Source organism: Erithacus rubecula, assembly GCF_903797595.1.
Source record: "Erithacus rubecula genome assembly, chromosome: 3".
Taxonomy (NCBI): domain Eukaryota; kingdom Metazoa; phylum Chordata; class Aves; order Passeriformes; family Muscicapidae; genus Erithacus; species Erithacus rubecula.
In genome coordinates, this window is record NC_136689.1 from 75876397 (window position 1) to 75900026 (window position 23630).

At 39.3% G+C, this 23630-nt stretch overlaps 1 protein-coding gene across 1 annotated transcript in view; it reads right to left on the reverse strand.

Annotated features, from left to right (window-relative positions):
- The window catches only part of FBXL7 (F-box and leucine rich repeat protein 7), a 188979-nt gene extending 169822 nt beyond the window's left edge, over nt 1-19157 (reverse strand). Inside the window, exon 1 of the mRNA XM_079300275.1 lies at nt 19048-19157. The gene's annotated coding sequence lies outside the window, so the exon portion shown is untranslated. The remainder of the gene's footprint in view (nt 1-19047) is intronic.
- Between the last annotated feature and the right edge of the window lie 4473 nt (nt 19158-23630).

Genomic DNA, 23630 nt, shown 5'->3' on the forward strand with positions numbered 1-23630 from the left:
GTATGAAAAGCCTGTCTTCCTAAACATATCACAACACCCACAGGACAATTACTGCATGTACAGCTAATTCTGAGCTAATTATATCTTTGTCAACTTATAAAAATGGCATATAAAATGGCAGAGGCAAAGGTATCAACACTGACAGGACTACAGAAAAGGGGTCTAAAACCTGGAGTTTTGGGGGATGGGTGGGTTAATTATTTTTTTTAAAGTGCATTTTCATTAAGAGGTGGGCAAATTACCCGAAGCTAAAGTAGATGACTGACAGCACAGATGACTGACAAGTAATCAGACAATGTTTATGAAATTCTAATCCCATCAGATACCCCTCATTAACTTTCTCCTTGTGTAAAGGTTTTGGTTCTGATTCAATACAGAACACCACAATACAATGCTACACACACCCTTCAATTCTCAAAAATCTATGAAGTTCTAAGAAAATAGACCTTCTGGGGTCAGACTCACCAAATGACCAGCCTTGGTCCTTTGAAACAAAATATGAATCTATCTAAAAATACACGTGATCAAAGGGTAATTTCTAAGCACTAATATGAGACAAATTTAGTACTGTGCCAAACCAGCTAGGCCTTGACACAAGTGTCTGCTTTTAACATGCTCTACTTAGTTTTTGAGAGTTGCCTGTTCAGGGGAAGGGCAGGGAATGGGGGAGAGCAATCTGCCTTCTGTAAGACAGTAAAGGCAAGGTTAATGTCTCCTCACATATGAGCCCACAGGCTGCCAACAAACACACACATCCAAGTACATTTTTTCCTGCTGTGTGGCTTGTGGGGTTTGAAAAACACACCCCAAACACCTGTTAGGAACTCACCTAGGCAGAGTAGCATGGCAAAGAAAAACTGCAGGTCTTTCTACAGCACAGCAGCCTACCTTTGTCACTGAAACCCTCATGCCCAGCTTGGCTGTAGGCCAGCACACCCATCCACAGCAGTGCTGCAGGGCAGTGCTAGTCCCCAGCTGTGGGACAGACATGCAGGCTGAAAACAGCACGTGTCCCTGCTCCATGTGCAGCACAGCTGGGCTTAATTCTAGCCTGAAATACAGAGATGTCACACCATGTGCTCAGCAGCCCATGGCAGTCAACCACCCAAAATTTTCCTATGTGGGTCATAGGACCAGGAAGGTTGAAGATCCCACTTCCAACTCCTAGAAAGCTCTGCAGCCTTTTTGACATGAGAGAAATTTCTCAGACTGGTTGGAAACATCACCTCACATAGACCCAAGTGCATAGCTGCATGTAAATAATTTTATATCATTCAAAAATTATGAATTCACTCCTTGAGGGCAAATATAGTAGTTTCCCTCCAAATTCAACATCTGATGCACCACAACTGAAATTAGTCCCTTTGCCAAGGGAAATTTTGCTCATCAAAACCTGCATAGGCTGTTGCTTTGTGAAACATGAATCTCAGTTGTAGAGGGAGCCCCATAAATAATACAGATATACACATCTAACCACTCTGTCAGGTTTATGACATAAATCCCAGGAATATTCTACCATGACCAGCACCAAAAGAAAAAACAAAAATAATAAAACACAAAACATCCCAATAACAAAACAAAACAAAACTAAAACCCAAATAAACAAAACAAAACAAAATACACAAACAAATAAACAAAAACACCCAGGGGAAAAAAGTATAGAGAGGAAAGAAGGTCTTGGTCTAGGAAACTTGAATACAGCTTCCTGATAAAGGACTGAATATTGCTGCTGCACATCGTGTTACACTCTGTAGGAGAATGAGGTGGAGGACACAGGAACAAACAATAAAGTACCAAACTCATTTTGCTATAAAGACATAAAACGCTGCCAGAAATGCATCAATCACAGATGGCACTGCTGGCAATGGATAACTGTTTCATGCAAAGCATGCAGGACACTCAAACTTGGAGCTTCGTAAGCCCAAAAACATCCACATGGGCTGAGAAGTTGAGAAATGCTAGTTTGAAGAGACTACAAGTTCCAACTAGGACCGAGTCATCTTACAGCCCTTCAGTATTTACCAAACACTTGGTTCATTGTGGGATTCACTGTGATACCCTGGGAGGCCCATTATATTTAGACACTTGTTTGGGATTAGTACCCTTATGGTGCCTGCACATGAGACTTAAGAAGATATTTTCTTTTAACAATTTCAGAGATGTTTCACTCATTCTTGGCAAAATTAGGTAATATGCTTTTTTCCTTTTTTTTTTTTTTCTCCTTGTTTTCTAGTTGGTCTATTCTTTATATATTGTGATTATTCAGCTTGAACTACATAGTATATGTATATAAAAATGCAAAGGGCAGGTAGGAGTACCTTGGCTGTGGCTGAATTAAGTTGTCTGAACTATGTCATATAACTCCTATGTGAAGCTGTTTGCAATAACCCTTTAAGACACTCTCACCTTCAAAATGGTTCAAAGAATCTGAAAGCACATCAGTTCTGCCATCTTTTCAATGATCCAAAGGAGATAAAATGCTTTCTACAAGGACAACCTTTGGTGGTTTTGCCTCCTAATCCAAGCAGTACACACCCACTTCAGAGGGGATGAGATGGAGTACTAGCAAATGCTGCCTTTGCAAGAGAGAAAGATTTTTGTTCCATATAAGATGTGCCTTCCTATCCTTTCCTTCTTCATAAGGAGACATCAATACATTTCATTAGACTTGTATCCTATCCCAGCAAGAGGAACTTAGAAATTATTAGAGCTGAGGAAAAATAAGAAAGCTATGGGCCAAAATGTTTCTATTTGGATGTGTTGCTACAATCATTTCTCAGAATGTTTGTATTACATCTGTAGTCATTATGGGCCTCCCTCTGTGGTACATTACATGTCTCATGATGCACAGTTTTTCTACTTCATGAACAAAACCACAGCAATTTTTGAAGAACTGGCCAAATAAAGGGTTCTGGACAAAGAAAATAAAATTTAAAAAATTGAAAGCAGCAGAATTATTTCCATAAGGTATAGTAACAACAATTCCAGGGCTAAATAATTTGGCTTTGAAATTTTTGCCAGAGTTGTTTCAGTAGGGATTTTTCCTTCAGTTTTAGTCTAAGCTTTCTTCTTTGAAAGAAAGAATAAATAAGTATCAAAAACTTCCAGCTACTTCCAAATGGCCTTATGTCAAAGATCAGTTTAAAAGCCATTTGTATTTCAGGTCCTAAAATCCCAGCAGCAAATCTAGGGTTAGTTTCCTATTTGGCAAAAGCAGCTTTGATTTTTTTCCTACCTTCCTTTCCTTCCCTGAACATTTTAAGTATTTCATTTCACAATTTGAATTTAAATAAAATGTTTAAAAATTCAGTATCCTTTCAATGACAGCAGAAGCCAAGTGATATTTTTTTAATTAAGTCTACTTTTACATCACCATGTTCATAGGGCTGCATATATTTTGTGAATGCTTCATGATAATATCTGTGTTGACTGCTTTTGGGCATTGTAAAGGGAAAAAGAATCCAAAAGAAATTTGACTAATATGTTGCTGGCAACTTAAAACCATTATCAAAAGCATATTGTTTCATTAACTAGAAAATGATCCATTAATGGATCCTAAAGAACAAAATTCTAGATTATCATCATTATAGATAAAACTTATGGCCTCATTGCCCTGTGTCCTGAAAGTATGTGCCATTTTCTCATTAGTAGCTTTAATGTCATTATGAGTGACTTAATCTACATGGCTGAAAATCTGCAGGGTCTAAGGATAGCTGAGATTGTATTTTAAGGGGCAGCTTTTATTAGAGCCTGTTCTCCTGGCTGAGAACTATCTTAGCATCCACTTGCATGAGGTCAGGCTGCTCCAGCCAAGCAAAGGCTCTGGTCCCACAATGACTTCAACAGGTCTGGTTGAAATGCTCTAAATCAAGGTGGTGCTCAAGTTCTAGGACATTTTGGACAATATGAGTTTACGTTCTAATAGGTTTATCTGATGGTATCACAGACCAGATAAAGTACAGGCAATTCTATCAAATAAAGATCCAGCTTTATTTTAAACTTCCTTCAGAACTTCAGCTAATTCAAATCTTTAGAAGTTTTTAAACAACCTGAAATTTCAAAACATTTTTGCTGATTTTTTTTTTTCAGTTTTACAGGAGAAAATCCTCACTCTTATATGATTTTTCCTTCTTCCAACAACAAAAGCAATAAATAAAGTTCAGACTGTGTTGAAACATGTTTTACATTACATGTAAAAATCTGTTGAAAAGAATAGTTGAGTTTGAAAAGCCAAGCTCCTAAGTCTCAAGTGTTGGAAAACACAGGAATGAAGACTGTGTGTAATTCCAGAACCACCATCATGAATCCCCCTGCCCTGTCTGCAGTCCACCTTCCACCACGAACAAACCTGAGGCCTTCAGCCAGCACTGCAAAACCACTTCAGTCCCAGCAGCACTTTGCAATTATGGAAATTGTGGCATTTTAATGCATAGGCACAATGAGACAGAAGGAGGACTGGAGAAGCAAAATTAATTCTGGCATTTCACAGCTAATGTCTGACCTTGCAATTTTAAAAGAGAAGGTTTTTTCATTGGATTTGAAAAACAGTTTTGGCTGGTGAATTCTCCAAACTGAGCAAAGAATGAACTTAAGATACATTGCCTCATCACATTGACATCTCTAGCAATGGTTTTCAGGGTTGAAAGCCTGAATTCTGCTCAACAGGCTGCTGTTAGCTGGAGTAAGAGAAGCAATGATGGAAACATGAGGCTTTCCAAGTACTATGGTTGTGTCCATGCTTCTTCTCAGAAAGAAGCCTTTTTTCCTGGCATGGCCAGGTTTCCTTCCAGTCACAAACAGAGCAGGGTGAGGGTTGTGCCTGGGCTGTTCATGGCAGACCTTCACACTGTGGACACCCCCACTCAGGGTTGTGGACAAATTCTGGAAACTTCTGTCTAGGAACAGCCTGCAGGAATCAACACTGGGGAAAGACAAGGCATTTTTCCAGTGCTGTGTATCTTCTCAAGAAGCAGCAGGTGTTGCAGGATCCCAGGGTGCTGCATTAGACCAAGCTTCTTCTGACCATTGCATCTCTGTAAGTGCTGTTTCTTCTGCTTTGACCACTACCCCACAAACAGTGCCACACCATCTGCACACCAAAGACTCATTTCACATCCTTTCTTCCTGTCTGGCTAGTTGTAGTCTCAGCTCACCCCATATATGCCAGACACATCACTCAACAAAGCTCCCTCCCACCCTTTGGCCTTCCCTCCCTCCTGCCTCTACTGTCTTACCTCCCAAGCTGGTAACCAGTACACTCTTGCATTTCCACCAAATTTTTCTCCTCAGCACTTATCTCCATTAATTTCCTCCTACATTCAGTCTTTGTGAACATTTGCTGAACCAATTTTATTCTGGTCTCTTGCCACTGCCACTGCCAGTTCCATTCTTCTGTCTCAGACTGATGTTAAATGCAAAACATTCTAAGAAAATTCACAGTGGCTCTTGAATTGTTCAGCCCTCCCAGTTCTTTCTTCTTTTCATAGAGGCAGTGAAATTTAGCTAAGTGAAAGGGAGTTTAACCAAGTTTCAATCAGAAGGTTTTGTTGTGTTTCAGAACCTTCTCAGACATTACACCTGAGTTATCCAGCCTGCAGACAAAATGCCTTATTTTCCCTTGGTGGTGTCATTCCCTGAGCAGCCAGCCTGATTTTCCTTCCAAGCTTGTATTGACTTTCAGTAAAGAATTCACAGTCTGGTCTGTACAAGGGTTAGTGAGAGGAAAAAAGTCTCTCTGCTGATCCTCAATCATCTCCCAGACCTGGCAGAATCATATCTTGCCCAGTCACTGGGTCACTCAACGCACAGATGGAGCTGAACTAGATTTCATCTGAGAAAGATGAAATTTCCCACTGAGAGCAACCTGTGTGTGCCTTCTCCCAAAGGCAAAGCCAGCAAACAGTGACTCTGTTGTCACTAACACGAATCCCACTGTCAGCACATCCTGCAGTCTTAACCAAGAACCAGAACTTGGTTTGTAAACAGCAGTGTGATATGCTGGGAAAAGTAGGTGCATGAAGAAGCATGCATAAGAAGCTCTTTCAGTGATGCAGGCTGGACTATTGTGCCACAGTGAAGGAAAAGTGCATGTCTATGTAAACATTTACATGTTGGAGGAAAGTTAAGGTGTGAACATCAGCCAAGAACCTGCAGAGACACTGAGAGCTGTCTGGATGCAAAGAAACAGTTCAAGCACCAGCCCTGGAGCAGCACGTGTACTTTCCCTCCCACAATAGGACAGTCTTGTTTGTGTGCTCTGCTAGGAGGTTTTTCACACAAGAGACCAAGATCCTCTGCCTGTGGCAAATCTCCAGTGGATGGCAAATCCAGCAGAGTGGCTCTAGCATGCAGTGCATCATGTTCAGTGAAAAGTTCCCCTGCCTCCTTCAGTTTTCATTCCCCATCAGACAGCTCACCTTGTCCATGTTGTCATGGTTTAGGAATGATATTCCCCACTGAAAGATTCCCACTAGAAGACTCCAAACCATGCATTGCTTGCTACCTCTCTCTTCTCACTCCTCATGGAGGGCTGGAGAGAAGAACAGAAGACAGAAAAGGTAAAGGTCATGTTAAGAAGAGTTTACTGGAAACAGCGAAGAGATTAGAAACTATCAATGACAGCAACAGTGTTAATAACAGAGTGTCCATGAAGCAGGTACAGAAAAATTACAGAAAGATCCATTAAGTACTGGACTTGTCTGCCTGGGGAGGTGGTGGAGTCACCATCCCTGGATGTGTTTAAAAAAAGAGTGGATGTGGCACTTGATGCCATGGTTTAGTTGAAGTGTTAGGGCATGGGTTGGACTCAATGATCTTGAAGGTCTCTTCCAGCTTAGTGATTCTGGAAAACAAAATATCATTGCTTCCTTTTTAACATTCAGATGTATTATTCTAAAGATTTTTTTGCTCATATATATCAAATTTCTTATGCATGTCCTTTGCTGTTAAGAGAATATTATAGAGGTCTTATTACAAAATGAGCCAACAGCTGAAGTATTATTTTTCAATTTGACTTTCATTGATACTTCCATTTTGTGAGACTCTGTCCTACACCACACTTCCCACTCCATGATGGCTCCAGTAAGAGTCTACCTTTTTCATTGTCACAAAACTTTGCTCAGAGGAACACCTGATGATAATGCAAAGAGTGCAACCTACCACCTAAACTTTAGCTTCAGCATATCACAGGCACAGAATAGATTTTAAGTTCTAGATTTTTATATCAGGGGGACACCATATTCAGGGAAACAGTTTTCCAAAATGATGGAGCTCAACTGAGGTTTTCCTAAATGTCGGGAACTGGACAGCATAGTTTCCAGTTCTCCTTGCAGTAAGCTCTAAGAAGGACCAGGAACATATGGTTTTACCCCAAGTAGATCAGTGGTTGACAATATATCCATGCCTTTCTTATACTACAATTCCTCTTCAAAATTACTATCAGTCTTCAGCACAAAGACAGCTTTATATCTATACTTGTGTCATTTTCTGCATGGTATATATTTGGTTTAGGGCAGAGATTTTTCAACATTTCATCACATGGATCATCTTTCAATACAGATTGGCTCTTTTCTGCTACACCTGTGAAGCAGCTAAAGCAGCTGCTGAATCAAAGGTAAACAGTGGTAGCTTTTTGCATGGATGCTTTCCCTTTTACTACCCTAAAACCTGGTTACAAGCACACGCTGTGTGTGGCACAAGCCTGGCTCTCAGCCATGGCCTGACCTTCATCTCTGAAGGTCTCAGTAGCCTGTGCAGCTCTCCCTATGATGGCTTCACACTTCATTCTCTGCCCAACTGGGCATATTTAGGCTGATGGCCAAAATTCAGCTTGGTAAGGCAAGTGTCTAGTGCACACTGACCTTACTCAAATGCTGGTGAATGTCCTGGATCAACAAACACCATTCTTCAAGAGGCATTTTTTTTCTGGAAGCTTTCTACCATCAAGAAGGCTGAACAGAATACAAAGTTGCATTCTAATACAGAGGCTTTCATGACTTTTGTCCTTTTGCTGCCTCTTTCATTGGCAGGGATCACGTTAAAGAGTCCGAGGAACTTAAGGCATTTCTGAATCTATTTCTTGGCACTTATGAACTCTGGTGACTGGGTTCAAAATGGTAGTAATAAATTAATGAATAATTCAAAACCACTTATGGAAGTCACCCTCAGCAATTTCCCTTCACATGCCATGTACTGAACAGTGAAGACAGCTACAATGGTTGGCTTTATCAGGACATTAAAGCTGTTACAAGGGTTTAAAAGATAAGAATAGCAGCACACACAATTTCAAGTAGAAGTTACATTATACATGGTGATATCAAGCCAGTGTTCTCATGAAAGCATTCATTTAGTGAGCTTAATGAGAGCAATTTGTCAACAATTTCACACACCATTTGCCTAGAATTCTCCAATGCAGGATTTCACTGCAGGCTCCTCCCCCCCAAATAAAGTGCACGTTGTGTACAGTTCTGCCCATCATTAATCATCTTTTCAGCGCTGCAAGTTCAATGCTGCTTTCCCAGTAGGACTCCAAGGGAGCAACATAGCCAAAAGAGGGAAAAGTCATGGGAAAAGAACATAAATGTTCACCAAAACAAAAGTAAAAAACAAAAAAATACAAGGGCAAAACTCCCAAACCCTAGTATCCTTGTCTGCCCACGGTAGCTGCTCCTAACAGCAACTTCTGGAGCTCTACTTTTTCCTTCAGCTGAGTGTACAACTATCAAATCCAAACAGTGCTTCTTTCACATTAAAAGTTCAAAGCAGATGTTAAGACCTTCAGTCAGTTTAGAATATGAAAAATATAACAACTTAAAAAAAGTCAAACCACTTCCCCCTCTCATACTGTTATCAACTTCTGGGATTGTTGCATTTTGTTTTTCAACTATGTCCAATTTAAAGATAACTCTTTCTTAAAAAAAAAGCAAACAAAAAACCAAAAAAAAAAACCCAAAAAAACAAAAACAAACAAGCAAACAAACAAACAAACAAACAAAAAAAACCAAACAAAAAACCCCAATAAAACAAACCATGTATTTATTGAAATTTTATCTGCAAAAAGCTTGACTTAATAAATAACAACTGAAGAAATCATTACTGTTGATTGTCAGCATTTTTCTTCTAACCAAGATGACTGAAGGAAAAGCAGATGGAAAGTAATTAAGAAGACCAGGAGTGAGGTTTGGTGGAAGTAACTGATACTGTTGGTAAATCTGGGACTTATAAATTATTCTCTTCCATGAAGGAAGAGAGGCAGATGTTTCTGCTATTTCAGCAAGGAGCTAGGGGAGAGCAAGTAAAAATGAAAAGAAAAATCAATAGGAGAACAATGAACCTGCAAATACACAATCCAACTGGTATTACACACTTTTTTTCTCTGATGCTCCTAGTAACTTTGAAGGCTTTGAGAAGTGGAGAAGGAATCCCCTGACATGATCTTATTAAAAATATTCAAAACACCAACAACTATAGCTTACTTCATCTTATGTGGACTTGTGCAGTCGGAATATGGGCAAAAGAAAGCATTAATCTTACTTTTAAATATCTGAACTTTTAAAGATGTGTAGGAAGACTTGCCAGTTCTGCAATATGTTTTATGTTATGCTTAAACAACATTGAAAACCTGAAACAAAGTAAAAGAAAAAAAGGAAATAGGTGGGGCTATAATTTTATACTCAACATGCTATAAGTTTACACTCAACACAGGACCCTTCCCTTTTACAGGAAAGGCATTTTAGGAAGGCTGTGAGAACAGGGAGGACAGGGGGAGCTGTACTGAGCACGTCTGAAGGGGCAAGACAGGCTCAAGCTACAGAGCATTTCCACAGAGACAAAGTGCTGCTCTCATCTGCACTGGCAACATTTTCAACCCAGCAGTGCTCTGTTTCACTAACTGTGCTCTCTCTTGCCAAAGGCATCTGAAAACAGAAAGTTGTTTTCTGAACTGCAGCAAATCAAGATATTACTATTTTGGCCCTCAGCAATTATCAATACAAGGTTAAATGAAATGTGGGCTTGCATATATGCAAGCATCTACATGTAGATGACAAACAGAAAACCACTCCTTTTAGATTTTTTTCTGTATCTGTTTAAAGATATGTGTGTTCTTCTGAATACTTATACACCCACCTATCTTTCAATATTAAAATAAAATACTTAAAAAAAAATCCCCAAATATCTGACACTGCATCTGAAGGAATTAAGGTGTTCCATCTCAGCTGCTGTTATCCTACAGGCTTTTGAGAGATTGTCCTTCATGGGGAAAAAAGATAAATCCATACAGAAAGGTCAGGGATATATATATATTTTTAATGAACATTCTAACCATTCTATTTTTTTCTTTCCTGAAATGTGTTGAATGATTGTCAATATTTGGCAGGAATAAAATAAAATAAAATAATTTAAAACTAAACTAAACTAAACTAAACTAAACTAAAATCTGCTTTCCTAACCTTAGGTGTCCATGTATGAACCTATTCAGATTAGTTAAAAAAAGAAGCTATTGCAGAAAACGCCCAAATGTTGAGGGGTTTTCCTATGTCTGTCTTCTGTCTAGCTTTAATCTTTTTTTTTGTTTTCTTCTGATTGCAGTAATACATGATAAACTACCATCACCAGTCTCAAATTTAGGAAAGTAATTACTTAGAAACTTCAGAACTGAGCTTTGAAAATGTACCTCTCGCCATAGTTTACATTATGGTTACAGTCAGAAAGGTCCTGTAAAAATGACATGAAGATGATGTCATATTGTCAGCCACAGAAAATTCTGTTTGTTTAATTAACAAGGTCAAAGGCTTTTTCTTTTATTCCCATGCCACAAAATTCAATGTTACTGAAGAACTCCAGAGTGCATTTCTGTGTCATAGAATCACTTAGGTTGGAAAAGACCTCTAAGATCATCAAGTCCAGCTGTTAACCCAGCACTGCAAAGTCCATCACTAAACCACATTCCCAAGCACCACATGCTTCTACATACCTTTTAAATATTTCCAGGGATGACTGGACAGCTTCCCTGGGCAGCCTGTTCTGGTGCTGGACACTGTTCTGGTGCTTTCTGCGAAGAATTTCTTCTACTATCCAGTCTAAATCTTTCCTGGCACATTTCATCTTGTCCTGTCGCTTGTCACCTGGGAGAAGAGACCAGTGTTTACTCCCCTCCACCCTCCATTCAGGCAGTGTCCCTTGTGGTGACAGGGTCCCCCCTGAGCCTCCTCCTCTCCAGGCTGACCATTTCCATCTCCCTCAGCCATTCCTCAATGGACTTGTGTGCCAAACCCTTCACCAGCTCTCCAGCTCTCTTGCCCTTCACTGAACACACTCAAGCACTTCAGTGTCCTTCCTGAATTGAGGGGCCCAGAACTGGACACAGCACTCAAGGTGTGCCCTCCCCAGTGCTGAGTACAGAGGGGCAATTCCTGTCCTGCTCCTGCTGGCCACACTATTGCTGGAACAGGCCAGGGTGCCTTGGCTTTCTTGGCCACCTGGGCACACTCTGGCTCATGTCCAGCCAGCTGCTGACCAGCACCCCCAGGTCCTGTTCCAATGGGCAGTTTTCCAGCTACCCAAGTGCAGGACCCAGCACTTAGCCTTGTTTAACCTCACAGAACTACCCTTGGTTCATCAATCCAGGCTGTCCAGATCTCCTTGCAGAGCAATAGGCACAGCAGGAGAAAAAAGACTGAGTTAACATTTTGCACATAAAGATATCCTGTGGACACTCAAGAGCCACCTGAAAAACTCAAAACTTTGGGCCATACATTTCTTTTACCAACACAAGGTTGTGCATTATCACACCCTTCTCGAAGGAGAATCTGTGAGAGTCCCAAGAAGTTCCAGGCTGTCTCAGGTTCTCCTGCACACTGACTATGGACACTCCAGTGGTAGAGGCAGGGTCTCCACAGAACTGGCTTCACCCATAGTTAAGAGACCAAGGGTATGCCTATGGAGGATAATCATCAACCCCTATTGTGAACATTGGATCAAATAATTCCTCTTTGACAAGTACAGATATACCAGGAGTACTCATTGTAGCTTCTTCTCTACTGTATAGCTACTCCTACACCACACATCTTTCTGCCAAAGGATGTGATCCTGACCTGAATTAACTATAGGCACATGTAAAACATTTTCCTTGAATACTAAACCCCAGACAACTGAAGATGAGAATGTATCAGTTTACTTAATACTATAACTAGTTTCATTACCACGTGGTAAAATATGGAAACCATCTCAAGGATGCATCACTTGGAAGAAAATTGACAAAAGGCTATAAGGATGCTTTTAACTCCATGCTGTCCCACAGTTAGACAGCCAAAGGTCTACATGCATGCACAAGAAAATTAAATCCCCAGGCTCACATGCTTCAAAGCTACTTTTGTTTAAAGTGATCATGGTGCAGGAACCAGAACTCTCTAAAGAGAAAATCAAAAAGGCAGGCTGATGTAAAATCATACTATATCTCATGCCATCTTTGTGGAACTGGCTGACATAGGAGATTGTGGGGACAGAAAGCATTTTCAGATTCAGAAACGATCATGCAAATTTATGGATAGTAGGTCCCATAAACAGAGAGGCAACAGGAGGGAATGCACCCTGTAACATCCCTAATCCAACTGTGGATCCAGTGCAATCTAATGGGAATGGACCAGGGAAAATGACTAAGATTGCACGATCTCATTAAATGGTAAATATAGCTATCCTTGCTGCTGGAGAGGAAGTGCACTGGGAAACACAGCTGCTCTGATTTTGTGGAGCATTTTGAGAATCTATGTCCTTCTTCATAGGCACTTAAAATCTGTACTGCTTGCAACGACATCAGGAATCTGTGTGACATTCAGCAGACATGCCTCAGAACTATTGAAGTCTGTGATCATGTTTTCTGTGCTGGATAGAGCTGTGCTAACATTGATATAACAGGCAGCCCCAGCGCTATTTCATTATTTAGAAAGTCTGAAGAAAAACAGCATTGTAGTTTTGTGTTCTTTCATCCAACTCCTGTCTGCAGTGGTGGTGGAGTCAGGCACCAGTCTACTGCTTACACCCAGCGTCTCAGCCCCGTCCACCCCCACACTGCTGCTCCCTAATGCATATTTGTGACAAACTTGGAACAACATCTGACCTTCGAGGCCTCTAGCCACTTCCCTGCTGCCTGCCAACAAATTCTGGCTAACACTTAAAGGAGATATCTCACCACTGACCTGGCACTGTGAGTTATCAGGCTACAGTGAGGCCCCTGCAGTTTAGTAAAACGGTGCCCCAAATACCCCAGGATTCCTAACCCTGCACACTCATATCCCATGTTTGTCAGAATAGTGCAACTGAGCTTTATTATTGCATCAGTATTAATTTGAAGTATGTGTGCTCTTTTGCCTTCAAAAATAAAAGAAAAAGTCTGAATTCAAACAGAAAAGGGCAAGGGAATACAAATAATCAAGGGTAACAGTCAAGAACTGTCTGTAAGTGCTATATCCTTTCAGATGAGTTGGTGGAGGCAAAGTGACTGGTCTCACAAGTCATCTTAGGACTTGCTACACCTACACCTAGATATATATATAGAGACTTGTTCATATTCAGGACGGTTGTTCCTGCATCAAGCTTTCCTGAAGATGTTGCTAAAACTTTGGAAACTGCATGTGTTTATATAAGATATTTATGAAGTTCATGTAAAATTTAGAAGATCTCACAAGAAAAGAAAAATCTAGCATGTTTAACAAATTACAGTAGGACTGGGTGCTTAAAAGGCACCATTGCTTTTAGGCTATGTCATTGCAAGATTCAGAAAGAAACAACTTAGGTCATTTTCCTACAGAGGTCTCAAGGTTAGTGAGAGTCTCGGAAGGTCACTTGGGAAAGGCAGGGATTGTGTAAACTGTAATCCAGTTGCAAGATTTCTGGTGATGAAGACAATTTCTCCAGTGCTTCCACATGTTTGCCATGAGAGACTTTTTCCTAATATCAAACTTGAATCTTCCTTGCTGCACCTTTGCTGTACCCACCATGGTCACAAAGTGCCCACATATATATGAGCACAGGTATCCTACCTCCTCCCTTCTCCTTCTCTGAGATGAAAGAAGCCACTTCCTTATGTCCTTTATTGAGATAAATACTGTTAAGAGCCTTGACCATCCTTGTAAGTGGTCATAGATTTCCTCTCCCTAAGCTGCGTCTCCAAATGCAGCACCCAGAATGAGACACAACATCCAAGTTAAACCTTACCAGAACTGACCATCCTGCACAGTGCTGGGCTCCTTCACACACAGCCACTGCTCCATTTGTCCCTTGGACTGGGAGCTTTGCTGTCTAGGCAGCAGCTCTATATTGTTGATTTATGTTCAGCTTTTGACCCACCTACAGGCTCCACATACAGGCACAGGCAGCTGTATTCTCTTGCCTGTTTGAGTTGCTGCAGCCTCAGTGGAACTGATAAATAGACTGCTGTAGATTTATAGTCAGCAAGCAGATGACTCAAAATTGCACAGTCTTTGCTTTTATTTCTTCTTTACTTTATCAACAGACTCTAACTCCACAGGGTGTATAAATTCCACAAACTTTTCTTTCCTTTCTGGACTTTGGAAAAGTGCAGGTCAGGCAGTGGGGGTCCTTTGTACAGGACACTGCTTATCCCTGCATGCGCTCGTGCTCACAAAACCAGTTTGCATTCCCTCAGGAACATACAGTTTATACATAAATACCTCTCTCTTATATATAGGAATAAGAATCCAAATCCTCAGTCTTGGATTTCAAGAGGAGTTCAGCTGCTCAAGACTAAATGTGGATCTTGGTTATGAAGACAATTGGCCACACAAAGCAATGTAGAGTAGGAGACTCAGGACTGGGAAGAAAAGTTGGGCTGCCTCATATTGAGTGACTTCAGATTTACATATCTGGACCTTAAATTCCCAAACCCAGCAATTAGCAGAGGAAAAGCATTGGGACAACAAAGTTTTTAGGAAACTATTGACAGTTGTTTGGTAGATAGGAACAAGTGTGGAAGAAATGGTTTTAGGAAGGTCAAAAATCCTCTTAGAGCAAAAATTACCAAGAAAGTAAAGGAAAAAAAATATATCTGAAAAAAGTGATACAAAAAAAAAAATAAGGTCTGGTTTTTAAGTTATTCTTTTAATTATTAAGATAATATTTATTGTAAGATATCAATAGGAAAAAATGAACGGTTTCAAATATTCTACACTCTTTGAAAACAAGAAAAGAGAAAAGTAAAAATATTCTTCATCTGGAAGAAAAAATTTCTTTACCAAAATGCAAAGTAGATATTTTAAAATTACAGTAGTTGTTCACTGCCAATTTTAATGTTACAGAAAAAGGTTTTCTTGCACATTTTAGCATTAAACCTTTTCACTATGGTAAATCTGTAAGAAGTGAGATATTAATAAGATTCCTTATATATACACATATGTAAAAAACATTACTTGTTAGAAGACACTTTTTTGAGTATGTAAATCAGAAACTTGCTTAGGGTAAAATTCAAGAAGCAAAAACCTTGTGAATTGTACATGCTTGCCAATTTAATTTCTTATTGACAAGTTCTATAGTAAAAAAACCTAGCCATAAAATGCACCTCTAAAAAAGCTGAATAAAATTAGAAATTTTTTTAAACGAAATCTAGCACTGTATTTGGTCACCTCCATTAGCCATAAGGTTTTTGATGTGCAAGCACAGCTTAGGCTGGCCCTGAAAGGGCAGTTGTGACACCCACCACCCATGAGTTGCTCTTGAAGTCGTTCTCATGCCACTAAAGTGCTACTCTATGAACCGTGGCAGTGCAAAACCTGCCTCAATAAAAAGGTAAAGTGGAGTTGGGCAGACAACAGAGCAGAAAGAATGGGTCACTTGCACTTTGAGGCTAAACTTCCCTCTTCAGTGATGTCTTCTTCAATTATTTTAGCCCTAGCTACCTAGTCTCCACTTTTTATCAGAGGAGTAAGCAGTGCAGTCCACATGAGCAGAAGAGAAAGAACAGAACCAAGAATGCACTGGTGACTAACTGATGAGCAGTTCAGGCTTGCTCCTATTATTTAAAATAAACTTTTTTAAAAAGACATGCCCCCACAATACCCACATCAATGTAAATGATTTACAGGAAGCCTCTAACTACTAGACCAACAGCCCACAGAAATAAATAGTCATTACAAAAGAATGTTTCAGTATTCCTTGCACAGCTATTACTATTCTAACATCAAGGAAGGAAAGCATTCACTCTTTCATTCAAGGAAATTGGCTATTAATTTTCTTTTCCTGAGAAAACTGTTTTGCTGAAGACATCAAATCCTTAATTGAGAATTACTGCAGTATTGTCTTTCTTAAAAGGTTGTTATTTAAACCACTCTGGGCAACTAGCCTAGCAGAAGGCTGTACTGGGGCATCTAGTTCAACACATGGGGCTCCTTTAATTAGGGAAAATGTGTTTCATGGATAAAATAAAATTGTGTTAGTAAGTCTACTCCAAGCATGAGGTGAAGAGGATCTCAAGGTAGACCTATTTCTGCCAAACTTTAATCTTCATCCATTTTATTGCCACAGATTTAAATGTAACCACATATATCATCAGAAATCTTCCCCTCTATTGAAAACTAGACACCAGACACTGATTCAGTGGGCTATACTGATTCAGTGATGGAAGTGTCAGCAATACATCTCAGAAAGGGAGCCAAAAGCACAAGGTATAGTTCAGCTTATGGGATGTTGCTGTTGGAAAAGTAAGAATTTATGTAAATCAACCCCAGACTTCACTGTGTGGGGAGAGAGGGGAACTTGAACATCACCACGTGGAATTATGTGGTCCTACCACATACTCAAGCTTGTTCAGTTTACTGTAATACTCAATCTGCCAGTATTAATTTCTTAATGAAAAACTTACATCTGGGAAACTACATCATCATCAAAGTGACAAAACCCACATCCTGCTTAAATTTCATTCACTTGAATGACATATCCATGGAAAATCACTGCAAAGCAAATCAGAGCTACAAGAGAAGCAGACAAAAAAAAGCACTATATTTATTAAAACTAAAAACATGTCTTTTTTCCAAAGAAGCCAGACCAGTATATTTGCTACAATCTACTCAATTAGGAAAAAAAAAAAAACCAAAAATAAGAATACACACAAAAAAACCCAAACAAACAACAAATAAACAAACCCCCAAACAAAAACAAACAACCCTCCAAACAAACAAAAAACCAAGCCAAACCAAATAAACCAAAAACACAAAAAAGCCCCTAAACACCCAACAAAAAACACCAAAAAAAAAAAAAAAAACCAAACCTCTTTAAACAAAATATACCCCCAAGACCCCATGTAACAGAATCACACAGATTCACTGAGGTATTTTTGTAGAAACTAGAAACCACATTCTATTGAATATTTCTGATAAAGGAACAGGTCTTTCTGTAGAAGTGAAAGAGTTAAATTCTAGACGTCCTAAATACTCCCACCTTTCCCTGCTGCTGAAGCTGTCGGCACATAATTTGAGAAAGTTGAATTAAAGGAAAAGAATACTGTATACATAACACACTAAACGATGAGTATGAAAAGAATGTATGTGAAAATCCTTCATATTTTCTGCTTGCCTTTAATTAGAGATGAATTCCTGATCTTGATTATCCTAAGCAGAAAATCAAGACCAGTCCCTGAAGCCAGTCTTCCCTTTGTGGGCCTCCTCTTGATTTATGTAGGGCTTTAAACAACACAAAAACCCCCAGAGCTGGGGTTACTGTTCTTTCACATTAGTTGTTTTTTTTGAGGCTGTAGATGGGCCTATGCTTTAGGATATTTATTTCTTGTTATGCCTTACAAGAAAAGAGAGAGCTGAGTAAAACTGTTACAGAAAGTGATACACTTTCAAAATAATTTTTTTAACCATTTTATTAGGTTTTTATTTAGAGTCCTCTCATTTTAAGATGCTCCTCCTGACAACCCATCTTTTTTGGTTTGGATACTACTATGCCACTTTTAAGACAATTAAATTAGTTTCAGAGTATTTTCTGATAACTGCTCTTGGCTCATTCAAAGTACCATCCAGATACCTTGAATAACTTATTTGACCTAATGAGGCTTCAGCCTCTTTGCCACAGGAACTAAGGCAATGGTACTTTGGGACAAGCTACAAGGTGTGACAAAAAAGTATGACAAAGTCAAAATTCTGAAGTAGTTGGTTGTGTGGTTCACAGCTTGCAGAGGGAGAGAGAAAAATAAGGTAAAAGGAGAAAGGTAAAATTATAATTCTAGGAATAAAAGGCATTAACACTGTGAATTACAGGGTTTACCATCACACATTTTAGCTGCATGTTCTCTTCTTGCATGTACCCAGAAAGATTTGAGGCCGACAGCTCCCCCACTAAACCCTGAAAGATTCAGAATCCTCCTTCTGTCCAGTGGCTACATAGAGGAAGATGGGGAGGCTGAATCCACTCTGTTTCTTACCCTCTTAGGCAATGCAGCCCTTATCCCTACCTTTAGGAGGAAGGAGAGACTGGCTGAACTCAGGAGAGACCAGCTGACCAAATTCCACTGTCACCCAGCCCACTGGAGGGAGTACTGCATGGAAAATGTTGATACAAGGGCAGAGGGAACAGGGTGTGTCCAAAGCAGGAAACTCAGCCCAAATCAAGACAGAGCAGAGCCTGCTTCAGTGCATAGCAGGGACTCTATTGCCACGATGGATGCAATAGTCTAGCAGGTTGTTAAATTAGATGTATATGTTGGGTTACCAAGCTGTTACACAAAATACCCGAGTCTCAACTGTTTTCCAAAATGAGTGAAGGTCAGTAATATGAAATGCTTACACCCTGGCCAAGTTCTCATTAGCTGAATAGGAAAAAAATAAATACCTGTTTTCCCTTCATGTTTTCTCCTAAAGCCACAGGCTGACACATCACTGTATAGCACTTAGAATTTCTAAAGTTGCTATGAGTTAAGCCATTATACCTCATCTTAGTTTTACAACTTTTTTTCCTTTCACATTTCTCAGGTCTTTTACAAGGTCCTTTTAACAGAAATCTGACCAGCATGGCTACAATACTATACTGTACAATTACCTTGGAGGATAAGGATGGCTCATCAGCAAGTGAGCCATCCTCATTGTCCTCATGTGAGGAACACAAGTCCCAGCAGATTGACAGAGCCTTTGTCATGGCAGATTTCACTCTGCACAGCGAGAACGTGCACAGACAGGACATATGAGAGCTCCACTCACTCAACTGCAGAGTCTCCCTGACTCAGGTGGCCACATGGCCCATATTTGCCATGCTGAGGAGTCAATATCAGTGGTTTCTTCTGGAGCCAAGCACTCACACGTAGGTACTGCACTCCCAAAACTTTTATGAAGTTGTTCCCTTAATTTAATTTCAAAGCCCTGCAGGATTAATTACTTGACCAGTAAAGAAACAACCAAATAATTCTGCATACAGATAAACACTCATATATTTTTTGCTATTTGAAAGTGAGTTGCAGTTGAAGTTGCTTTAATTTAGATTATATTTCTATAGATCTTGAAAACTGTAACACCAGATTCTCCCTCAATTACTTTTAATAAACTAACTAGCATCATTAATCACATCTAGATAATTCAGCAAACTTTCATAGGCAAATAACTGAATGCTGCCACTGTTTGCCACTCCCTGATGTGAATATTACTTAGCCACTTCACAATTTAGCTGTCGGAAAAAGCTTGTATATGATTAACATTGGCCCTCAGGGATGGAAGAACAATGTTTTACATAATGGCTGACAAAAAGAAAGGGGAAATATTTCTTTTATCAGAAAGTTGTACTGGGCAAGGGGGAAATAACAAAAGTACATTGGGAAAGGGAAGGCACAAGTCACAATCTTCTTTCAAGGCAGAGTTACTACAATCATTATGAAATCTGTGCATGGAAACTGTAGACTGTGCCTGACTCCTCTCATGGGCTTACAGAAACACAGCACATAACAGAAGAAACAGGAGAGTGAAGAAACACTGAAGAACTGCATCTCAACTTTTATCACCCTGCAAACACCCAAGGTCAGGTTGGACAGGGCTCTGAACAATCTGATCTAGTTGAAGATGTCCCTGGTCATTGCAGGGGATTTGGACTAGATGACCTTTACAGGTCCCTTCCAACCCAAAACAATCTATGATTCTATGACTGTTGTGGGTCTCAAGGATACGGCATAACCTCAATGATGGATAGATCTGATTATTCTAATTCTAATTGATTATTTTAGATGTTTCTCTTACATGAAAAGGAAAAAAAAAGATATCTCTAAGAAATGCCATAGATCCTTATTAAGGCAGAGTTTAAATTATTAAGTGGTATTCTGCACTCTTGAAGCATTTCTGAAGTGATTGGTCTCAAACTCAAACCATCTTTCAGATGTTTACATCTTTACAGAATGATTCCTGCAATGCACATACTTGCTTATCTGCTTTTGAAATCACATTGAAATGAACTGCATTCACTGGGCTTTAACAAATGCCAGAAAAAGCTAGACACTAAATTGTATAGCTTCATGCTTAGGGACAGGTTTCCATTTAGCATCCTGTATTAATATGATTTTATTTTTACCTAGATGCTTTACTTTGGAGCAGCAGCACTAGAAATCAAAAGGAACATTAAGAGAAGTTCTCATCAGAGACTGTTTGTGATCATCTCCGTTTTGCTTTGCCTTTAATTACCAAGGAAAAATAGATTATTTTAGTAAGTTTTTTCATGCTGTTTGAAGTAACAGCCTGTCATTAAGATCCATAGGAGTGCAACAGAGTACAGCAAAATCAATACCACACTTTCATTCAGGGGAGTCTGGTGTGAATTTACATTGCTGTGGATCCTGTTGCTGTAGAAGTCTGCTGACCATAATAACAGTGGAGTTGGCACACTGGTACAGATCTTGGCATTTCACCATGGGGCCCTTGCATATATTCACAGTTCTTGTGCATAATTCCTCTGAAGGAAGTTTGTCTCTTGACAGGATCACTTTTTCCTGTGAAAAGGGAAAAGAGCATGGTGAGGTTTGATATACAGACATGTAGTCTCCTCACTGATTCTGATCAACTGCAAAATATTTGCAACTTGGAAACAAAAAAAAATTCTCTTCTTTGTTCCCAGGGTGACAGATCTGATACAAGTCAACTGCACAGAGAACATCTACAAAATTAGGGAGGCAGGGGCATAATTTCCTGATTCCAGATAGTGACCCAGATGTAGGAGCTGTCCTGACACTTGGAGTTGTATGGACTGAGGTGCTTGTGGCCAAAAGGAAAACTGGGTGTGAAATACAGCATTAAACACAGAGGTAAGGGACACACTGAGCTGGGCCCCTATGGACTGATCACCATTTTCCAACTTGAGTAGAGAGTAGGGACACATTTCATTAGAGTTGTTGGTGCAGAAAAGTTTAACCTAAGTTATATCTAGACAAGCAACTGGAACATCAGATTAGAAAATAACAAGTCCACATAATTCACTGGGAATATATACTGTTGAGTAGCTGCTTGAGATGTCCTCCAACCATCCCACAGAAGGAAAAAGCTCACCTCAAATCCTAAAATTTAATTTAAATTTTCCTTAGGTGAGGAAAAATATTTTTATTTCATACTGTTCAGCAACTATTTAGAGTTAAGCATCTTACTCTACGTAAAATAAACTAGTTAATAATAGAAAACCAGTGAGCACACTTTGGAAGATATTCTCAGCTATAAGAAAAACAGGGCAAGGTATATTATTAATGACATATATTTTAAGAGTGCCCAGGACAAGGCAATCGAGCGGACTTGGCAAATGAAAGCAAAGGTCAGGAATCTACTCAAGCATGCACTGATGACCTGCTGGCAACACACAAAATGTGTTGTTTTAATGAATTCCACTGCTGGAACAAAAGCTTGGTACAAACAAACAAACATATTTGTTTAGAACAGTTGTGGGATTTATTCTAAACTAAAGGCAAGTGAAAAAGAGGTCAGAGCATAAAGAACAGAAACATGTCATTTTCATTGGACAAATCCAATCTAATAATTACATTGTCTGATTGATATAGTCCTGACTGTATGAATGCACTACCTAAGTTTATTTTCTATGGGTTTCTTTACATTTTAATTTGCCATGGAACAAATTTTTTTTTTTTTTGGTGGGATAAAAATTTTTATATGCTGTCATAATATCCCTTGCATAAAAATCCTTAAAACTCAGAAAAATCTTTTCAATACCCTTGTTTAACCCACCAGCAGTGCAAGAGTTATGCAGTGACTCAGCAAATCAGTGTTTTAAAAACTGACAGGTGCAGTACTTCAAGCCTGAGGTTCTGTACATGCCATAAACCTGTTCCAGAGTTACTCAGAATTATTGTCAATTGGGTCACACAGATGTAATGCAATGGCCAGAGCTTCTCTAATGGTGTGATGATAAACCCCAGACGCACAAGACTTGTGTTCAAAGGCCTGATTAGCTAAGATTTCCCACTATCCAAAATTGCTACCACTATCCAAAATTAAACTTAAAAATTATGGAAACAAGTCCATACTTAGTCATCACTAAAATACAGCATAAAGCAAAATACTTTAGTGAACTGGAACTGTTGTAGTGATTGATAGTAGAGAGCCAGAAGAAATCTGAGAGAAACCTATATTCTTTCAGTTGAATGATTGATTTATCATTTAAAATGCTGATGTTGGAGGTAAAAAGTGAAGAATCTGAGTTGTTTCCATAGTCACTTTGAATATTGGGAATGTATTTCCAAATCAGGATATTTCTCACCTTCAACACGCAAAACAGCCAAATTAAGGCCATGATGATCCCAATCAGCTAACAGTTTTGGATAGTAATCTATTTTCATTTTATCAAAAGAGAAGCTTCTACAGGTATTCTCAGTTCTTGAATTACAGACACAGCACAGTGATCTGTGGGTGTTAAACTTGTTTTCCTGATGAGTAGGTTAGGAGGTAATTTCAATTATTTCAGCAGATCTAGATCTGTCTTTGATAAGAGATAAATCTGAACCAGCACAACACAGATGTTATGCATTCTGTTTAAAGTGAAAGTACCAAAGCAATGCTGTGCTCTAGAAAGCATGATGAACTTGATGCATTGCTCCTGTTTTAATCATTATGAACTACTGATGTTACAGGTCAAGAAATCTAGGGAAATTGCTAGAAGCAATTACAGTCCTTACTTGCTGGAAATAATGAGAACTTCCATGGATTGGTTCACCTGCAGTAACAGTCCTGGCACACATGGACAGCTGCCAGCAGAAATTCCAGGTGTTACCTACTGTCTCATATGTGGTAGAGCTGCCCTTCTCACTCTGTATCCAACAACCTTGACTCATCTCCTTGCTTCAGTTTTCTCACCTTCTATGTTTTGCAGTCATTTTACTTCTTAGTAGCATAATTAAACCTAAATTCATCACACGCAGCCTGCCACTGTTGTTCAGTTGCTCCTTACATGAACATCTTATGATATTTATTGAAGTATTTTATGCTAAGGAAGATTTTTAAGCCTGTTAAAAGAGCCAATAAGTTATTAAGCCTGTACAACTACATGGGAATTTTGATTGTGCTTGCTAGCTGAGTGCCAAGGTAGATGACAGAGATTAAAAAAAAGGAGGAGAGGGCAAAAAGAGAGTGGAACAACATAAAGTAAGAAGC